This window comes from Ixodes scapularis, unplaced genomic scaffold (genome assembly GCF_016920785.2).
Source record: "Ixodes scapularis isolate PalLabHiFi unplaced genomic scaffold, ASM1692078v2 ptg000729l_1__unscaffolded, whole genome shotgun sequence".
NCBI classification, from domain to species: Eukaryota; Metazoa; Arthropoda; class Arachnida; order Ixodida; family Ixodidae; genus Ixodes; species Ixodes scapularis.
Genome location: NW_024610030.1, coordinates 348,747 through 355,210, shown reverse-complemented (window position 1 = coordinate 355,210; position 6,464 = coordinate 348,747). Strand labels below are relative to the sequence as shown.

Below are 6,464 nucleotides of genomic sequence, written 5' to 3'. Positions count from 1 at the left end.
ATCTTGGGACAGGAAGATGAACATTTGGAGCAGGCACCTTATTCTCATCCGGTGCTCTGCTAATAACACGATAAGATTCTAATGTAAGCATGCCCCTTACTAAAAACCGTGCTTTCTTTTTTCGCCCCTACCACTCATTAGTGTCAACACACCAGTGGGAGACTCATTCAGGCACCATAACCAAAGTATATCATTTATACTTCCCCAGAATTCTTACCATTGTACAAAAAACGAAACTTACTTTTCCTGCAAAAAAAAAAAAAAAGATATCGGGTCAAGCGCTCGCGCCATCCTGCTTTGGAGGAGTAGTGTTTCCCCAAGCGCGTGGCTCCGCTCTGTCATTCAATATACTAACCTGTATAATTTTTTATCCTTACACAAAACAACAAGAGTTCAACAAGAAAAAGAGCACACAACCTCTACTACTCATTGCCAGGGTTTTGTTTGTGTGAGATCAGCTGTTCGTAGAGATGACAGCTGAACAAACGAACCAATTAAGAAGTTTTGCCACAATGCCTTTATTGGAAGAAGGCATGCCTTGCTTTAAGTTGGGAGAAATTTTACATTACAGTTGTCCTTGCGCTCGCCATCTAGATGCCCCTCCATGCTTGTACTTATAGTTGTCCTTCAATTGGAGACCTCTTCAATATCTTCATGGTGCATATAAGAGCAGCCTGAAATAAAGAGCAGAAGAGGATTCGAAATCGATACACAATCACAACAAGCTGTATATGACATACATGGTTAACATCAGCAAGCAACGTGTTTACTACCTAGCCCAGCTCCCCACCTTTCTACTGCACATGATATATAAAACAAAACTCCCATAAATTGAACCAAAGTAAAAATTTGCATTGATTTGAATACCCAACACAACAAGTGCTTGAGAAATAAAACTAGCAAATTAAAATTTGCGTAACCGTTCAGTGATATTAAGCACAATCAAGTGAGCCATATCTCCTTTAGAGTATACAGTAGGCTCACGATAATTCAAACTCGGAGATTTAATACCTCTGGTTAAGTCAAACAGATTTCTAAAACTTGGGCTGTCCCGCTACGTTTTCAATGTATTCATTAGCCGCTTAATTTGAACGACGTTTTCGTGTAATTCATACTTTTTATTCTCGCGGCCCTGTTGAGCTCACTTCTTTCCGAGCACCGGTGCACTGCGGAGAAGCAGCACCTGTGAAGCTTGCTTTCACAGACTTTGTTTTCCTGCGGTGCACTGGTGCTCAGTAAAAAGCACACTCTACAGGGCTAAAGCAGAGCAGAGCCGTACATATAGATCTTGGTATATGAAAGGAGCAAGCAGAGCCAAGGCCTGCATCAGACGCAGATAGAGGGTTCGACAATCTCTCTTGGCCAACGAGAAGCTGAAAATAATCCCCTAGCTATGGTAGCGAGAAACAGTTTTGATAAGTGCATTGGAGTTAAATGTAGTAACTCTCCATGGTTGAAAGTATGGTGCATGCACTGTTTCGATTATGGTTATGCAAGTAGATGTAGGAAACTAATGTTCCGCTTGATTTCTGTTTTGCTCAAATGGAGTCTGATCGCTTCGACGCCTGGTGTACGGAATACGTCAATCGTTCAGCAGGTTGCGCACGTTTTTGATATTTTCTATATCTTCCACCGTGATTTTGCATGACCACGATCAAAACATCACTGCACCCCAGTCACCGAGAGTTACTCCGACGAGCTCATTAATTTTGTTTCTCACAACCACTGCCAGGATATTATGCGCGGCTGCTGGTTGGCCACATACGAATTTGTGAAAATGCTCTGGAACATGCCCAGCCCACCTTAAGCGAAAGGCGCCTCCTCATTTGCCTTCTATACATCCAAATGAATGGTTAAACTATCTCTATATACGTTTCTGAAGCAGAGGACACATGAACGGCAAAAACGGGCGCCGCGCGGCAGTTTCCATATCAATTTGCAAGGATGCTGTGATGTGGCGGCATGGCTTTATATTGCAGTGTTCACACAAGTTGCTATAGAAACTGCAGCACAATGCCCGTTTCCATTACTCATGGGTCCCTGCTTAACAGTCCCTAATAGACAACTTTTTTCTGGTTGAACAAACTTAATTTTGTTTTAAGGTGTCATGTGCTGTCTAAACAGTCCCTGATAAACAACATTTTTGAGGGTTGAATAAACTTGTGTCATACATTTTACCAATGTTTCATGAATGGCATACCAGCTTATGATTAATGGGCCTGTGCAGAGGAAATCATGAAATATCTGTTTTGTATGTGTAGCCATCCATATAGAAAATCATAATTTATCTTGCAACATATTTAGTTGAACTTCTGATAATTTGAGCTTTTGATAATTCATGCAAAATTCGGGGCCTCTTTGAGTTTGAAATAATGAGAGTCTACTGTATGTCACATTCAAATTAATGGTTTAGCTGCTTGGACTTAATTGTATCTGAACCTTTTCCTTTGGCAGTGCATTAAATGTAAAATAGTACAGCAATGTATAGGCTCTAGTTTGTGCACTGGCACAGGCTTGTGCAAATAAGTCAAACTAGCATTAAAGGGAGCTTGAAGCACTTTGTAAGAAATCTGAGTTAGGAGCAGACTTACATAGCATTTTGGCTCGTTAATTCAGTAATCGCACTAAACTTGGGCAAAAGACATTGTAAACTGCCTTTATTTTAACAATATGTGCAGCAATTATAGCAGGGCATGCACTGAGCCTTTCTTCCACATGTAACCTGTCCAAAGCTTTGTGACATCATCGTTGGCATCCCCAAGTCAGCCTATTGGCAAGCAAGGGTTGTCGGACCCTGCTAATGACGTCACTTTTGGTAGTCTTTATCTCCGTTCTTTCGCTCTGCTTTGCTCGGTGTGCCGCAATGAGCGGGGCAACGCCGACATTTTAATTAACGACTACGACGCTGCTACTAGCAAGATTAACAGAAAACTTTGACTTGACTTGGGATCTCTTTGGCTGGGTCTTTGGTGGCTCATGGACTGGGAAGCGCAGTTTGTGGACAAGCGTCTCAGCGTGTCTCTACTTGGCAACATGTGCCGCTTAGCATATCCAGGTCAATTCTAGCAGCCAAACACAGTATCCTGGCAACAGCAGTTAGACCAAGGCGTAATTCAAAGGTAGTCTAGATTGTGTTTACAGTTTATAAATGTCCAGGCATGCCTGTCAATTAGCCCATCCAAAGGCTTTCGGAGATGGTCACGAGAGCCAGCAGGTTGTCCTGGGCAGCTCACTGTCAGCCACTCTGTCCCTCTGTGCACAGTGCCACCTTCATGAGCTCCCACTGAAGAAAAGAAACAATCTGAAAATTGTAATGACTGCAATAAGAAACAATCAGAACTTCCCAGCAGCAGATGCAACAGCATGGTGTCTGGAATGCACCTCCGCGTTCTAGCATTCTATACCACCCACTCATTAAAGGTGGTCTCTAAGCGACAGCATTAAATGACGCCACAGTAGCCGGCATGTCCTGCTGTCGGATGAGACAACCCTGGCGGTTGGTTGACAACTTGTGGCAAAAAATATGAGCTAAAGGCAAACGTCATTGCTCATGCAACATCCAAAATACTGGCTGCTAAAGCTTCTGTGGACAGTCAAGCTGAGGGATATTCTCTTCCCCGCAGCAGAAACTACCTCAATAGCCTTGATGTTCACAGCCTGTCGAAAAATCCCATGGAAAGTCCATTCAGGAGCAAATGGGTAGCTCTAGAGACAACCTGTTGCACTATGAAACCATTCCACAAATCTGCCATAAGCAGCACTGCCATAAGCAGCACTGCCATAAGCAGCAGCACTTCATTTAGAGTACAGAAGTTTGTGTTTTTCATACACTTCGAGATTAAATTGTATCTCTGGATTCTCCCAAGACTCTATAGTTTCCAAGCAGAGATCTACATTGGCAAGCTGGCTGAGTTCCTGAGTAGGAAGGTTTATGTGTCACACCACACGTGTCTTTTGCTGACATTCAGACAAAGAAATGCTGAATATCCCTGATCGATGGTGATTAGGGTGGAAATCTTCAGGCTTTTGCAATCGCCAACTTCCTCAACATTACCATTTTTCCACTTCATAGAAACCCTGCACGAGGTTGAGTTGGGTACCAATGGTCATTAACAACTGCATGAGTGACCTGCACACATATGTGGTAACTACTGGGTGTATCAAGGAGTGGCCAGGCCCTTTAAATTGACCGGAAAATTCGGTTTCTTAACCTATCGCGCTATGACTTCTGCAGCGCTGCCCACAGATGGTGCACTTTTTTGTAAAATTTGCAAAGAGCAAACTTACCTGAGGAAAAAGTAAAGAAAGAAAAAGGCTTAGCTCCTATGGAAATGCGGCGAAGGCAAGGGTTTTCGAACAATACGGCACCATTTCGCATCGGAGACAAGAGATGGCGCAAGCGGCCACATTGCTAACTGCGCCAACGAACGAGCATACGGCACCGAAAGCTGGCGTCTTTAGCAGACAATCTTTTTAACTCAAAAGTAGAGTGCATTCCGCAGGCGGCGACAGTCGCAGAAACAAAAACAGGCGCGGTAACAACAAGGAACTGCAAAGCAGATGACATCGGTACTCCGAAAAAAACAGCCAAAATATCCCAACAAACCACTTTTCTAATCGATTATGTGTCCATTCAATATGTTTTATCAGTAAGGATAATAAAATAATGCATTGGCAACTGATATCAGAAAAGCTTGTGCCACTTTTGAGTCGAAAAGATTGTCTGCTAAAGACACCAGCTTTTGACGCCGTATGCTCGTACATTGGCGCAGTTGGCGTCGTGACCCCTTGCGCCATCTTTTGTCTCTCTAGTGAAACGGCGCCATATTGTTTGAAGACCTTTGGCTTTTTCGCATTTCCATAGGAGCTAAGCCTTTTTCTTTCTTTACTTTTTCCTCAGGTAAGTTCGCTCTTTGCAAATTTTACAAAAAAATATGCACCATCCCTGAGCAACGCTGCACAAAGTCGTAGTGCGATAGGTTAAGAAACCGAATTTTCAGTCGATTTAAAGAGCCTGGCCCCTCCTTGATACACCCAATATACAACAGCCCAATTCATCCTACTGGTCAAAGTGTTAGCTTACGTCCAAAAACATGGAACGTTGGCAGGTACCTATAGTCGGTGACAGGTCAAGAATGAAGTGAAAGCTCCTCCCACCTCTTTCCCCTTTAGCAGAGCAAACGCTGGAAAGGAGGGCGCCTCCTCTCCAGGGTTCAGTCTGCTATAGTGGAAAAAGGTGGGAGCAGCTTCCACTTCCTTATTGACCTGTCACCGACTATAGAATGTGAGCAACCAATGTGGCTTTTAACTTATTCTGGGCTCGTTTTTGTTTTTGAATGTGTTTACCTGTGTGCCTGCATTTCTTTTTTTTTTTTTGTACATATGCACGGGCGTATTTCTACCTTCACGACTGACTACATACCTCCCCTCCCCTCACCCCCCCTGCAATAATGCCTTCCGGCAGTGCAGGGTAACCCGAAAGTAAAGAGATGTGAATGTGCCTCCCATGCTCGGCAATCCCAATTCAACTCCCTCAACTGCAATCCTCGTACAAAAAAGATGCACTGTAGCAACTGCGTGGTTGACATGCCAAAACCCAAACTCAAACCGAGACCAAAAGAAGTTCAGAACTACGCGGTGCGCTAACACAGAGCAATTTGCACCTGCCTGCCTGCCTGCCCCTGCCCCCCCCCCCCCCCCCCCCCCGCCCCAGCTTTCTTTTTATTGCCATAGAAAGTGGTGTACAAGAAAAGATGGGTTGCTCTTTTGTTCTAACTCCGAAGAGTAAATTGAAGGCTTTAGTAACAGCAAATGCTAATCGAACACTTTTCAGAATGCTTCTTTGTAAAAAAAAGAAACAAAAAAAGGTCACGCTTTGTTTTTTTGTGTTTGCATAATTAACTAGCTCCGCAAATGCAGCTATTCGTAATTCCGTGCACAGAGCAAGCAAGGGACCATGAACACTTACCAACTATCGTACCTACCAAGTGCTCAACCCCCAGCTCTCTATGATTATCTCCAATTTAGAGTGGGCGTTTGTTCGGTATTTTACAGTTTGTAATGTTGTTTGTTTTGAAAATCAAAATGTGAGATAAATCCAGCAGGGCGCTGTGGAAGGAGTGCAAGGGCCCTGTTTCACCTTTTACAAAGCATCCTGTCTCCAATGGCAGTAGAGGAACGGGGGGAGGGCTGATGCGCCTGCAGGCCCTTGCCGTGTTGATAGCTGCCATCCGGACTGGCAGCTCTTCGGCAGCTTCTAGTCACCTGCAGTTTTTTCGTCATCATACAGACTTCCTGCAACATCATGAACAAGACTCAGACTGACATTCTGGAACAAAAAAGAAACCAGAACTTGCTTCACGGATCAACAAAAGAACAAGTGCAACATGACGCTTCTCTTGTCGTCGACAGTGCAAAGACCATGACGACACCACCATTAAACTCAACCAAATAAGAAAGATTAA

General features: G+C 43.8%; 1 long non-coding RNA gene across 2 annotated transcripts; it reads right to left on the bottom strand.

Annotated features, from left to right (window-relative positions):
* Positions 1-652: 652 nt before the first annotated feature.
* LOC121834222 lies at positions 653-6,253 on the bottom strand. Of its 2 annotated transcripts, none has more exons than XR_006077130.1 (3): positions 6,140-6,253; positions 3,140-3,283; positions 653-674 (listed from the first exon to the last, which is right to left on the bottom strand). It is a non-coding gene; the product is annotated as an uncharacterized LOC121834222 (long non-coding RNA). The 2 variants fall into 2 exon arrangements; XR_006077129.1 differs by having other exon boundaries at positions 3,140-3,301; positions 6,140-6,246.
* Positions 6,254-6,464: the final 211 nt, after the last annotated feature.